We start from the raw sequence: 14,507 nt of genomic DNA, 5'->3' as shown, positions 1-14,507 counted from the left end.
GCGTTTCGATCCGAAGAGGAGTTCCGTGCACCTGTATCTACTAATGGTGAGCTGGCATACATACCTTTTTTCTTGAATAAAGCTGAGCTTCTACCTTCTGTTCCAAATTACCATTTTTAAAAATGCAATTGGCTGTTCCGGCCTACTAAAGGTGAATGTCTGCCCCTGCCTGGTGTTGTCCTCAACTGAATAAAGCTGAGCTTCTACCTTCTGTTCCAAATTACCATTTTTAAAAATGCCATTGGCTGTTCCGGCCTACTAAAGGTGTCTGTCTGCCCCTGCCTGGTGTTGTCCTCAACTGAATAAAGCTGAGCTTCAACCTTCAGTTCCAAATTACCATTTTTAAAAATGCAATTGGCTGTTCCGGCCTACTAAAGGTGTCTGTCTGCCCCTGCCTGGTGTTGTCCTCAACTGAATAAAGCTGAGCTTCTACCTTCTGCCTCTTACTAACTGCTGTTTTTTTAAAAAATTGGCTGTTCCGGCCTACTAAAGGTGTCTGTCTGCCCCTGCCTGGTGTTGTCCTCAACTGAATAAAGCTGAGCTTCAACCTTCAGTTCCAAATTACCATTTTTAAAAATGCAATTGGCTGTTCCGGCCTACTAAAGGTGTCTGTCTGCCCCTGCCTGGTGTTGTCCTCAACTGAATAAAGCTGAGCTTCTACCTTCTGCCTCTTACTAACTGCTGTTTTTTTTAAAAATTGGCTGTTCCGGCCTACTAAAGGTGAATGTCTGCCCCTGCCTGGTGTTGTCCTCAACTGAATAAAGCTGAGCTTCAACCTTCAGTTCCAAATTACCATTTTTAAAAATGCAATTGGCTGTTCCGGCCTACTAAAGGTGAATGTCTGCCCCTGCCTGGTGTTGTCCTCAACTGAATAAAGCTGAGCTTCTACCTTCTGTTCCAAATTACCATTTTTAAAAATGCAATTGGCTGTTCCGGCCTACTAAAGGTGAATGTCTGCCCCTGCCTGGTGTTGTCCTCAACTGAATAAAGCTGAGCTTCTACCTTCTGTTCCAAATTACCATTTTTAAAAATGCCATTGGCTGTTCCGGCCTACTAAAGGTGTCTGTCTGCCCCTGCCTGGTGTTGTCCTCAACTGAATAAAGCTGAGCTTCAACCTTCAGTTCCAAATTACCATTTTTAAAAATGCAATTGGCTGTTCCGGCCTACTAAAGGTGTCTGTCTGCCCCTGCCTGGTGTTGTCCTCAACTGAATAAAGCTGAGCTTCTACCTTCTGCCTCTTACTAACTGCTGTTTTTTTAAAAAATTGGCTGTTCCGGCCTACTAAAGGTGTCTGTCTGCCCCTGCCTGGTGTTGTCCTCAACTGAATAAAGCTGAGCTTCAACCTTCAGTTCCAAATTACCATTTTTAAAAATGCAATTGGCTGTTTCGGCCTACTAAAGGTGTCTGTCTGCCCCTGCCTGGTGTTGTCCTCAACTGAATAAAGCTGAGCTTCTACCTTCTGCCTCTTACTAACTGCTGTTTTTTTAAAAAATTGGCTGTTCCGGCCTACTAAAGGTGAATGTCTGCCCCTGCCTGGTGTTGTCCTCAACTGAATAAAGCTGAGCTTCAACCTTCAGTTCCAAATTACCATTTTTAAAAATGCAATTGGCTGTTCCGGCCTACTAAAGGTGAATGTCTGCCCCTGCCTGGTGTTGTCCTCAACTGAATAAAGCTGAGCTTCTACCTTCTGTTCCAAATTACCATTTTTAAAAATGCAATTGGCTGTTCCGGCCTACTAAAGGTGAATGTCTGCCCCTGCCTGGTGTTGTCCTCAACTGAATAAAGCTGAGCTTCTACCTTCTGTTCCAAATTACCATTTTTAAAAATGCCATTGGCTGTTCCGGCCTACTAAAGGTGTCTGTCTGCCCCTGCCTGGTGTTGTCCTCAACTGAATAAAGCTGAGCTTCAACCTTCAGTTCCAAATTACCATTTTTAAAAATGCAATTGGCTGTTCCGGCCTACTAAAGGTGTCTGTCTGCCCCTGCCTGGTGTTGTCCTCAACTGAATAAAGCTGAGCTTCTACCTTCTGCCTCTTACTAACTGCTGTTTTTTTTAAAAATTGGCTGTTCCGGCCTACTAAAGGTGTCTGTCTGCCCCTGCCTGGTGTTGTCCTCAACTGAACAAAGCTGAGCTTCCACATTCTGGCTTTCGCCCTATACTATCAGATATTAAACTGCATTTGGCCTACTAGTGTGGTTAGGCCCTTGAAACAGTGTCTGCTGCTCTTGGGTTTGCTACTCCACTGAACAAAGCAATGCCGCCTGTTTAGTCCTGTTACCAATTTTGAACTGCATTTAGCCTACTTTATTCTTTGGCCCTATATCTGTTTCCTCCTCATCCTGCCCATTGCCCAGCCACTGCTAGATGAGTCTGCTGGTACATTGACCTAGACCACTACATTCCCCTTATACTCTACACAGCCAGAATCTGACCCTGCTGAAAGTAAGGTTCCCCTTCCCGCATGTTATACCACCTTACACAGGGACAGAGAGGAAGGTGCAGATGAAAGTGCAGGTTCCTTCATCAGGTGGGGGGGCATACTCGTTGGCGACGTCACTGGCACAGGGCCCCTCAGAGTACGCAAAAGTGTCGCTGCTGGTGGGAGGCGCCCCCGCCATGCAAACACACATCGCTGTACTTTGAGGGGCCCTGTGCCAGTGCCAATGCGAACGAGTGGGCCCCCCCTGCTTGCTCAGGATCACAGCACTTGCAACGTTGAAATACTTACCTTTCCCTGCAACACCGCCGTGACGTAGTCCGCATTTCCTGGGCCCACGAAAAACTTGAGCCGGCCCTACTCCCCCCACAACTTTTGCCAAATGACCCCCAATTCCCTATGCCCAACTATTATTATAAAGTTAATTAAGATTGACAAGCTTCAGAAACAAGAATGGATGTTTTTGGCATTAAAATGGGCACTGTAGGTGTTTTCCTGGCCTCCACTCACTGCCGACTATGCTTCCCCATTGACTTGCATTGGGTTTCGTGTTTCGGTCGATCCCCGACTTTTAGCGATAATCGGCCGACTGCACTCGACTCGACTCTGGACAAAATCGGGTTTCACAAAACCCGACTCGATCTTAAAAAAATGAAAGTCGCTCAACTCTACTCATACTCACTTGCGCGAGACTCGCACAGCAATACCCGGCGCTGCTGCCACACTCAGATCGGAGCGTGAGGCCGCATAGGAATACATGCAGCCGCACGCTCCGCTCCTGAGTGCCGGGTGCATTGCCGGGTATTGCCGTGTGAGACGAATCCAAGTCTCGGGCAAGTGAGTATGAGCCCTTAGGTAAATTACCTCTACAGAAAGGAAGAGGACTTGAACTCTAGCGCCATCCACTGTAAGTAGCAGTCCTAAAAGTCAGTCTCAACCTTAAAAAGCCTAAATCTTAAATGCCAAACCAGACATTCTATTCGACTTTAATTCTATTAGTTGTAACACTGCATTTTGACGCCCTCTAGTGGAAAAAAAAATTACTTAAAAATAATGCATTGTTTTAAAAAACAATATCATGTAGGAAGTCACAAACGTGTGTTCCAAAGCAGGTGTCAGTGTTATATGAGGACTGACACCCTGCGGCAATGCCACGATTGGTGCTAGCGCCGATAGCGTGTGTTTAACTCCCTGATTCTGGTGTTAATAGTGACAGTGACATCGATCGAGTTGGAGAGGTAGGGAGCTCCCTCTATACTCTGATTGATTGCGCTGTGCCAATGGTCGACATGGCAGTCGCACACAGGGAGGAGGTGACCCCTGGGTGACCCCGTGGCCTGGGCCATCTTACCACCCTGGGTCGCCTCCTCCCTGCGAGCGATTGCTTGATCTAATGCCTTAGATCAGAGATCAGGGAAGGAAAAAGTTGATGTCCCATACTAGGACAATGTAAAAAAAAAAAAAGAAAAGAAAGTTTTAAATTGTAAAAAAAAAAAAAAAAAATTTCAAAAAAATCCCAAAATAAGGAACAAAAAAGTAGAAAAATATTAATCCAATAAATACATATATTTATATAAAAACAAAAACAAACAAGTAAAGTCCATATATTTGGTATGTCACTTCCGGAATCACCCGACCTATTAAGCTGTAACACTAGTTAACCTCTAAGGCCGGGGTCACACTAGACCGTAATACGGACGAGTGCTATGCGATAAAAAATCGCATAGCACTCGGCCCAATGTTAATCTATGGGGCAGCTCCTATCATCCGATATTTTCTCCACCGTATTCAGGATCCGAGGGAAATCGCAGCATGCTGCGATTGTCAGCGTATCTCGGCCGAGACTCGCCAATGCAAGTCTATGGGTGCGAGAAAAAATCGGATTCCACACGGACCAGCAGTGTGACTTGCGAGAAATACGCAGTGGTGTTCTACAGAAATGCCGGTAATTCAATTGCCGGCTTTTCATTTCTCCTTCCCAAACCCGACAGGATATGAGACATGGTTTACATACAGTAAACCATCTCATATCCCCCTTTTTTTTGCATATTCCACACTACTAATGTTAGTAGTGTGTATGTGCAAAATTTGGGCGCTGTAGCTGCTAAAATAAAGGGTTAAATGGCTGAAAAAATTGTCGTGGGCTCCCACGCAATTTTCTCCACCAGAATGGTAAAGCCAGTGACTGAGGGCAGATATTAATAGCCTAGAGAGGGTCCATGGTTATTGGCCCCCCCTGGCTACAAACATCTGCCCCCAGCCACCCCAGAAAAGGCACATCTGGAAGATGCGCCTATTCTGGCACTTGGCCACTCTCTTCCCACTCCCGTGTAGCGGTGGGATATGGGGTAATGAAGGGTTAATGTCACCTTGCTATTGTAAGGTGACATTAAGCCAGATTAATAATGGAGAGGCGTCAATTATGACACCTATCCATTATTAATCCAATTGTATGAAAGGGTTAAAAAACACACACATTATTAAAAAGTATTTTAATGAAATAAACACACAGGTTGTTTTAGTATTTTATTGTTCTCTCAATCCATCCGCAACACCCTTGCTTGGCAAAATAATAAACACACAATATACATACCCTCTGATGAACTGTCAGGTCCCACGAGGTAATCCATCTGAAGGGGTTAATTATTTTACAGGCAGGAGCTGCGCTAAAGCACTCGCTCGTACCTGTAAGCCCCGGGGAATGAAGGAAAGCTGGGTGATTTGTACTTACATTGAGTTGCGGTGAGGCGCCCTCTGGTGGATGAACTCATATGAACTCGAGCGTGGGAACTTTTCCAAGGCTCCAGTTCATGAGAACATCCACCAGAGGGCGCCTCACCGCAACTCAATGTAAGTACAGATCACCCAGCTTTCATTTCATCACCCGGGGATTACAGACACGAGCGAGTGCTTTAGCGCAGCTCCTGCCTGTAATAATAAATCGCAGTGTCCCGTCCTGGCCGCAGCTTCTCCTGTATGCGGTCACGTGGGGCCGCTCATTACAGAAATTAATATGCGGCTCCACCCCTATGGGAGGTGGAGCCGCATATTCATGACTGTAATCGGCGGCCCCACGTGACCGCTCATACAGTAGAAGGTGCGGCCAGGACAGGAAGCAGCGCCAGCGAGGGAGCCGGGTGAGTATTTTAATAACAGCGGGCGGGCGCACAGGGGGTGGGGACATGGATCTTTATGTTAAACACGAGAAACAAAAAAAAAAAAGGATTATTCATATCTTCTCTACAGCAAACGCTGCTGCAGAGAAGATATGAATGGCGGCTTCAGCACCACGTGTGGGGATAAGCGCTTATCTCTAGCGCTGTCTCCTGAACGGTGCGTATGGTACCCAGTCGGCACACGGGCAGCACACGTGTGCCGCACGTGTGCCACACTGATGTGCCACAGAAACGCACGGGCACACGGACACGGATATCTCGGGCTAAAAGAGAATTTTTTTCTTCACCATCCAATGGTATAAAATTCTGTGACACACCTGTTGTGTCAATATGATCACTGTAGCCCTAGCTGAATTCATAGCGAGGTTTAGTTTGTAAAATGAGGTCACTTATGGACCTCTGGCACCTCAGGTGCTCTGCCAATGTGATATGGCACCCTCAAACCATTCCAGCAAAAACTGCACTACAATATGGCAGTCCTTCCTTTATGAGTCTTGCACAGGGCTTCAAAAGTAGTGTTTTGACCAGTGTAGCGTGGCTAAAGGTTGTCTAGTTGACGGGAGATATGTGTCACATAGGTGGCTTGCCGCTGTGATGTAACCATGCCTAACTATATGTGTTTCAGGACCTGTGGTGATGTCATAACCACAAGTCTAATCATGTGATGGGTTCTGGGTGTGGTTAGACCTATAAAAGAAAGGCTAATGCTTCACACAGGAGATGTGTGGAGGTGCTAGCCTCCAGAGTGTGTTAAGGCTCCAGGACTGAGCCTGAAGGACTGGACACTTGTTTTTCCTTTGCCTAAGCTAAAGGCTATTTGTTTTCTGTTTTGCCATGTGGTTTATGGATCAATAAACCTTTGAACTTTTGATGGAACTTGCCTCCTAAGTGTCAGCCGTCGCACTTGAGCGAGTGAAACCCCTACAATTGGTGGTAGACGTGTGGGCAGCGTTCCCAGCAAAGACGAAAGTCTGTTATTGAATGTCCTGGGTCAAGTCTGTTTTAAGCCAGCAAGCATTGCCGGGGAAAATGGAGGACCTGCTGAAACACTTGGTCCAGTTGCAATCACAGCAGGAGCAACGGCAGCAGATACAGCATGAGACCAACAAGCTGTTGATGCAGCAGATGCAACAGTACCAGCAGGAGCAACGGCAGCAGATGCAGCTTCTGGCAACCGCCATCCAGGGCAAGACGAGCGCCCCAACCCCAGGTCTGGCTGATGACACCCACGTCCGGAAGACGGTAAGACGCGCATTGCAGAAAATGACTCCCAGGGATGATGTTGAGGCCTTCCTGATGGTGTTTGAGAGGGTCGCTGAGAGGGAAAAACTTCCGCCAGAGCAGTGGGCAGAGGTATTGGCGCCTTACCTGACGGGGGAACCTCAGAAGGCGTACTATGATTTGACCTTGCAGGATGCCAAGGAGTATCACAAATTGAAAGCCGAGATTCTCGCACGTTTGGGGGTGACACTGACTGTTAGGGCACAGCGAATTCACTGCTGGGCCTATCACTGGGATAAACCGCCTCGCTCCCAAATGTTTGACCTGTTGCACCTGGTCCAGAAATGGCTGCAGCCAGAGTCCTCTACACCTGCACAGATGGTAGAATGGGTGATGATGGATCGGTTTGTGCATTCCCTCCCGAGGTCCATACAGACTTGGGTTGCCCAGGGTGATCCCCAGAATGCCGACGAACTGATCGGACTGGTCAAGAGATACCAAGGGATGGAAGGCTCCTTCAGGAGACAGCCCATGCCGTACTGGGGGTCCCAGAAAGGTGCTGAGTCCCAAAAAGGGGTGGGGCGTCCAAGGTCACAAAGGGCCGGGGAGGTGGTGCCCAAGGTCCCTACGGGTGATATTATTTGCTGGAGGTGCCACGGGCCCGGACATATAGCTACCCGTTGTTCCCTGACCACTGAGCAGATGGACTGCAGCATGGGACGCCGTAGTACGTACTTTGCATATCCGGCCTGCAGTGTGAACTCTCCGCCCAATGAGGGGCCTCAAGCGTGTTCTGTAAAGGTGAACGGTCGAGCAGTAACGGCGCTTTTAGACTCGGGGAGCTTAGTGACCCTGGTGAGGGCCACTTTCCGTCTCCACCCTCTCCCGGGAAAGAAGGTCGGCGTGCGGTGCATACATGGTGATGCAAAGGACTTCCCTATGGCCAGGGTGGATATTGAAACGGCGTGTGGCACTGAGTCCCATGAAGTCGGCGTCGTTCGGGACTTGTTGCACCCTATAATTATTGGTCGGGATTTCTGTTTGTTTTGGGAATTGTGGGGTAAGGGTTCTGAGGTCGCTAGCAAGAGTAGGGAACCAATGAACCCTAAAAATGTATCGCCACACCCAGAGACAGATAGGTTTCCTTTTTGTGTGCTGGTTGGGGATGAGGAGGAAGTGTCCCCTGCATCTGACATTCTGGAGTTAGAGGTAACCGGTGAAAATTTTGGGTCTGCCCAACATAGGGACCCAACTCTGAGGGAAGCCTTTAATAATGTCACAGTTATTAATGGGGTTGTACAGGAGCCGGGGGCAGACACAAGATTTCCCCATTTTCTGATGAATGGGGAGTTGTTGTACCGAGTCACGAAAATAAGGGAGGAGTTGATAGAGCAGTTGGTAGTGCCGGGTCCATATAGACTGAAGGTATTAGATATGGCCCATTCACACATCTTGAGTGGACACCTAGGGGGTGGAAAAAACACAGGAACAAGTTGTGCAGAGGTTCTATTGGCCTGGGTGTCACCGGGAAATAGTGAACTATTGCAGGTCTTGCCCTACATGTCAGCTAACTGCCCCCACTCCTCATTTCCGGAGCCCCCTTGTGCCATTGCCCATTATTGAGGTGCCATTCGAGAGAATTGCCATGGACTTGGTCGGTCCCTTAGTTAAATCAGCCCGGGGCCATCAGTATATATTAGTCATCCTGGACTATGCCACACGCTATCCTGAGGCAATTCCTCTTAAGAAATTCTTCCTCGAAGAGTATAGCCCACGAGTTGGTCCATGTGTTTTCCTGGACAGGTCTGCCGAAGGAGATTCTGACTGACCAGGGGACACCTTTCATGAGCAAGGTGATGAGGGAGTTATGCAAAGTCCTGAAAAACTCCCAGTTGAGGACCTCAGTGTACCATCCCCAGTCAGATGGTCTTGTTGAGAGATTTAACAAGACACTGAAGAGCATGCTGAGAAAAGCTATAGAGAAAGACGGTAGAGACTGGGACTGTCTCTTACCATATCTGATGTTTTCCATTCGTGAAGTTCCACAGGCCTCCACAGGGTTCTCACCGTTTGAGCTTCTGTATGGCTGACATCCGAGAGGTCTCCTGGATATAGCCAAGGAAACTTGGGAAGCCGAAGTTGCTCCCCACAGAAGCGTCATTGAGCATGTGGCCCTGATGCAGCAGAGGATTGCAAAGGTGATGCCTATCGTGAAAGAACACCTCCTCCAGGCACAAGAAGCTCAGGCCAGGGTCTACAACCGGTCTGCAAGAGTTAGGCAGTTCAATCCGGGAGACCAAGTTCTTGTGTTAGTTCCGACGGTGGAGAGCAAGTTCTTGGCCAAATGGCAAGGGCCATATGAGGTCGTTGAGAAGCTTGGTGAGGTAAACTATAAAATTCACCAACCAGGTAGACGGAAACCAATCCAAGTCTACCATGTCAACCTCATCAAGCCATGGCAACATAGAGAGCGGGCAGTAACTCCGTCTTTGCTAAGCAACCCAGAAGGTGAGGTTGGAGGGGTTACTATAGCGGAGACGCTATCGAAGGCCCAGAAACAGCAGTGCCGGGAGTTACTCCAGAAGAACAGGGACCTGTTTTCAGAGTTGCCAGGGTACACGAAGGTCATAGAGCACGAGGTCCTGACAGAGCCACATGTGCGGGTGAACGTGAAGCCCTATCGAATTCCTGAGGCCCATCGAGAAGTAATCTCCAAGGAAGTGGAGCGTATGTTGAAGCTTGGAGTCATTGAGGAATCCAAGAGCGGTTGGTAGAGCCCAATTGTCCTGGTCCCAAAACCTGATGGGGAGTGGAGATTTTGCAATGACTATAGGAAGTTGAATGAGGTCTCCAAGTTCGACGCATATCCCATGCCCCGCGTTGATGAGCTCATCGAAAGGCTTGGGCCCGCCAGGTATATAACCACCTTGGATTTGACGAAGGGGTATTGGCAGATTCCCATGGCACAGGAAGCCAAGGAGAAGACGGCGTTTTCTACACCAGATGGATGCTTCCAGTATGTACGCATGCCGTTTGGCCTACAGGGAGCTCCGGCGACCTTCCAGAGGGCTATGGATAGAATCCTTGCACCCCATAAAGCATACGCTGCTGCGTACCTGGATGATATCGTCATCTTTAGCCCAGACTGGGAGAGTCATCTGGAAAAGGTCCAAGCGGTGTTTGATGCTATAAGAGAGGCGGGGTTTACAATAAACCCGAAGAAGTGTGCCTTGGGTAAAGAAGAAGCTAAGTACCTTGGATACATAGTGGGTCATGGAGAAATAAAACCCCAAATCAGTAAAGTGGAGGCAATTCAAACATGGCCAAAACCAGTTTCCAAAAAGCAAGTTAAAGCCTTCCTGGGAATCGTGGGATATTACAGGAGGTTCATCCCAAACTTCGCCACGATGGCTGCGCCTCTGACTGATCTGCTAAAAGGGACAAAATCAGTAATGGTTAAATGGTCCGAAGAAACACAGTCAGCCTTCCAAGAAATGAAAGAGGCTCTGTGTAAGCAACCCGTTCTGATGGCCCCAAACTTCAAGAAAGAGTTTATTCTTCAGACAGATGCCTCAGATGTTGGGGTAGGAGCAGTCCTTTCCCAAGAACTACGTGGGGAGGAGCATCCTGTTCTCTATCTGAGTAGGAAGCTGTCCTCGTCTGAAAAGAACTACTCAGTCATAGAGAAGGAGTGTTTGGCCATAAAGTGGGTGGTGGACACATTACGGTACTATCTGCTGGGACGTACATTTAGACTGATATCCGACCATGCCCCACTTAGATGGATGAGGGAAATGAAGGCTAGAAATGCTAGGGTCACCCGTTGGTTCTTAGCCCTGCAGGACTTCTGTTTCCAGGTGGAACATAGGGCTGGGAAGCTGCACGGTAATGCTGATGCCCTGTCAAGAATCCCTTGTCTAGTGGGGGAAAGTGCCAAGCCCCACGGCTTTAGGCAGAGGGGGAGGTATGTAGCGTGGCTAAAGGTTGTCTAGTTGACTGGAGATATGTGTCACATAGGTGGCTTGCCGCTGTGATGTAACCATGCCTAACTATATGTGTTTCAGGACCTGTGGTGATGTCATAACCACATGTCTAATCATGTGATGGGTTCTGGGTGTGGTTAGACCTATAAAAGAAAGGCTAATGCTTCACACAGGAGATGTGTGGAGGTGCTAGCCTCCAGAGTGTGTTAAGGCTCCAGGACTGAGCCTGAAGGACTGGACACTTGTTTTTCCTTTGCCTAAGCTAAAGGCTATTTGTTTTCTGTTTTGCCATGTGGTTTATGGAGCAATAAACCTTTGAACTTTTGATGGAACGTGCCTCCTAAGTGTCAGCCGTCGCACTTGAGCGAGTGATATGGGGTTTCGGTGCACTCAAGAGAAATTGCATAACAAAGTGTACCTAAACTTGAAGCCAAAGCAAACTTTTAATGGAAAAAAAATAATTTTCCATGGACTCAGTCAATGCTATACAATTCTGTGAACTGCCTTAGGGCTAAAAATGCTCACTGCAACCCAAGATGAATTCCTTATGAATTCCTTATGAGGAGTAGTTTCCAAAATGGGGTCACTTGTGGGGGTTTATGCTATTTTCGCATGTCCAGGGCTCTTTAAATCTGAAATGGTATCCGCAATCTGTTCCAGCCAAAATTGGTCTCGAGTAGTACTTGAGTGAACTTGTTTAAAAAATGTTCACTCGATCTCAAATTCGGCACGAATGTTGCACATTTGGATTCATTTTCAGATTCCCAAACTTTTTTCCTAAATATCGGCAAATATCGGCCTAAGTTTGGTAAATGACCGAGTTGACTAAGGGCTCGTTCAGACATCAGTTTTTCCAGTAGCAGCATGGGCTGCAAAACATCCCACACTGATGACACACAGATGAGAACCCTGTGTCATTAGTGTCAAATGTACCAGTGCCTGGGAATCAGTGGTACTGTTAGTGCTGTTCCCCGGCGCCGGGTGCTGAAGTGAAGACAGCTCACATCACTGTCCCCTGCTTGCACTGCGATCAGCACTAGCAGGGGACAATATTAAGAGTTGTGTGAAGAAACCAGCTTATATCTTAATTACCCAGATGACTATATTTAGCAAACCAAGAAGAATTGACTTTTTATCTGTATGTTGGCTTGTGGATTTAAGTGTTGACTTCTGGTTGGTCAAGAAAACAGACTTTTGTTTGTGTAACCCTGGAATATTGACTTGTAAGCTGATAACATAGTGTGCTCTTATCCTTGATGAATAGTGAGGTCTATTGATATGCTAATTATACATTGTCTAGCCCAGATAGTTTGTTGATTTTTAAAACAGAGGAGGAAAATCTATGCAAATAGATTACATAATCAAACAAGGCAACTTGGTCTTCACCATTCTTCCTCTTATCTGTGAAGGTGGACTGAAGGACACTGGGTAAATCTAAAAATAGGTTACATGCTTCTGTATAAAGAGACTCAGAGACAGAGAGGCTAAGAGAGAGAGACAGCCGGAGATTCTGCCAAGCATTCAAAGGACCAGAGACAGGACAGCAGCCATTTTTTCATCATGGCTCCATCACGAGGGATATGGATCTATCATGCTACAGGAAACAACCTAGGGGTTTTCGGCTCCGGATGGAAGGATACAGATCTCCTCCATTGACCATCGCTGGACCATGGATACGTTTGGAGAAAGCCAGGATTGGGACCCGCCGGTCACCTGGTTCCATGGAGATGTACGGATAAGCCAGGATGTGACTCTCGTGTCAACAGGCCTTGCACCTTGTATGGACTCAATGGACTATCATCTTCCTACGCTTGTTGATATCTCCTCTCTGTGTGGGGTAGCCGACCCTGGGAGCTCTGATGTAGCATCTGTCATTATCCCGGCAGGTCAGCGGAAGGGTGAGACTCTGTAATGTGCACCATCTTGGGGAATTTTGCAGGGACTGTTCTATGGATTATCTGCCTGTTTTGCGGGTGAATAAAGCATTGCCACACTGTTTTACCCTCACCCTGTGTTGTCTGAGTAGCGTTATGCCCACGTTAAAAGGAGAGCGGGCCTTCAGGGGGACGATCCCTGGTCCATGCAATTCCGGCTAGGGGACCTGGTAGCCCACCGATCCCCCGTATCTCCACACTTGGTGGAAGCAGTGGGATACTACTCAGCCCGGTGGAACCAGGGGAGCTGCAGGGAACGGGTGTTCTCACACACCATCCAGGGCTCCACAACCAGGGAGACATACAGACAGACCCAGCAGGCCAATGATGAGGCATGCACAGCCGGTTTCAGATGCTACTAGAGTACAGACCAAAAGTTTGGACACACTTTCTCATTCAAAGATTTTTCTGTATTTTCCTGACTATGAAAATTGTACATTCACACTGAAGGCACCAAAACTATGAATTAACACATGTGGAATTTATACTTAACAAAAAAGTGTGAAACAACTGAAAATATGTCTTATATTCTAGATTCTTCAAAGTAGCCACCTTTTGCCTTGATTACTGCGTTGCACATTCTTGGCATTCTCTTGATGAGCTTCAAGAGGTAGTCACCGGAAATGTTTTTCACTTCACAGGTGTGCCCTGTCAGGTTTAATAAGTGTGATTTCTTTCCTTATAAATGGGGTTGGGACCATCAGTTGTGTTGTGCAGACGTCTGGTGGATACACAGCTGATAGTCCTACTGAATAGACTGTAGAATTTGTATTATGGCAATTATGGCAAGAAAAAAGCAGCTAAGTAAAGAAAAACGAGTGGCCATCATTACTTTAAGAAATGAAGGTCAGTCTGAAAAATTGGGAAAACTTTGAGATTGTCCCCAAGTGCAGTTGCAAAAACCATCAAGCGCTACAAAGAAACTGGCTCACATGAGGACCGCCCCAGGAAAGGAAGACCAAGAGTCACCTCTGCTTCTGAGGATAAGTGGATCCGAGTCACCAGTCTCAGAAGTCACAGGTTAACAGCAGCTCAGATTAGAGACCAGGTCAATGCCACACAGAGTTCTAGCAGCAGACACATCTCTACAACAACTGTTAAGAGGAGACTTTGTGCACCAGGCCTTCATGGTAAAATAGCTGCTAGGAAAGCACTGCTAAGGACAGGCAACAAGCAGAAGAGACTTGTGTGGGCTAAAGAACACAAGGAATGGACATTAGACCAGTGGAAATCTGTGGTTTGGTCTGATGAGTCCAAATTTGAGATCTTTGGTTCCAACCACCGTGTCTTTGTGCAACTCAGAAAAGGTGAACGGATTGACTCTACATGCCTGGTTCCCACCATGAAGCATGGAGGAGGAGGTGTGATGGTGTGGGGTGCTTTGCTGGTGACACTTTTGGGGATTTATTCAAAATTGAAAGGCATACTGAACCAGCATGGCTACCACAGCATCTTGCAGCGGCATGTTATTCCATCCAGTTTGCGTTTAGAACATCATTTATTTTTCAACAGGACAATGACCCCAAACACACCTCCAGGCTGTGTAAGGGCTATTTGACCAAGAAGGAGAGTGATGCGGTGCTACGCCAGATGACCTGGCCTCCACAAGCACCAGACCTGAACCCAATCAAGATGTTTTGGGGTGAGCTGGACCGCAGAGTGAAGGCAAAAGGGCCAACAAGTGCTAAGCATCTCTGGGAACTCCTTCAAGACTGTTGGAAGACCATTTCCGGTGACTACCTCTTGAAGCTCATCA

This window comes from Ranitomeya variabilis, chromosome 3, assembly GCF_051348905.1.
Source record: "Ranitomeya variabilis isolate aRanVar5 chromosome 3, aRanVar5.hap1, whole genome shotgun sequence".
NCBI lineage: Eukaryota > Metazoa > Chordata > Amphibia > Anura > Dendrobatidae > Ranitomeya > Ranitomeya variabilis.
The sequence above is the reverse complement of the archived record's forward strand: the minus strand, read 5'-3'. Positions refer to the sequence as shown.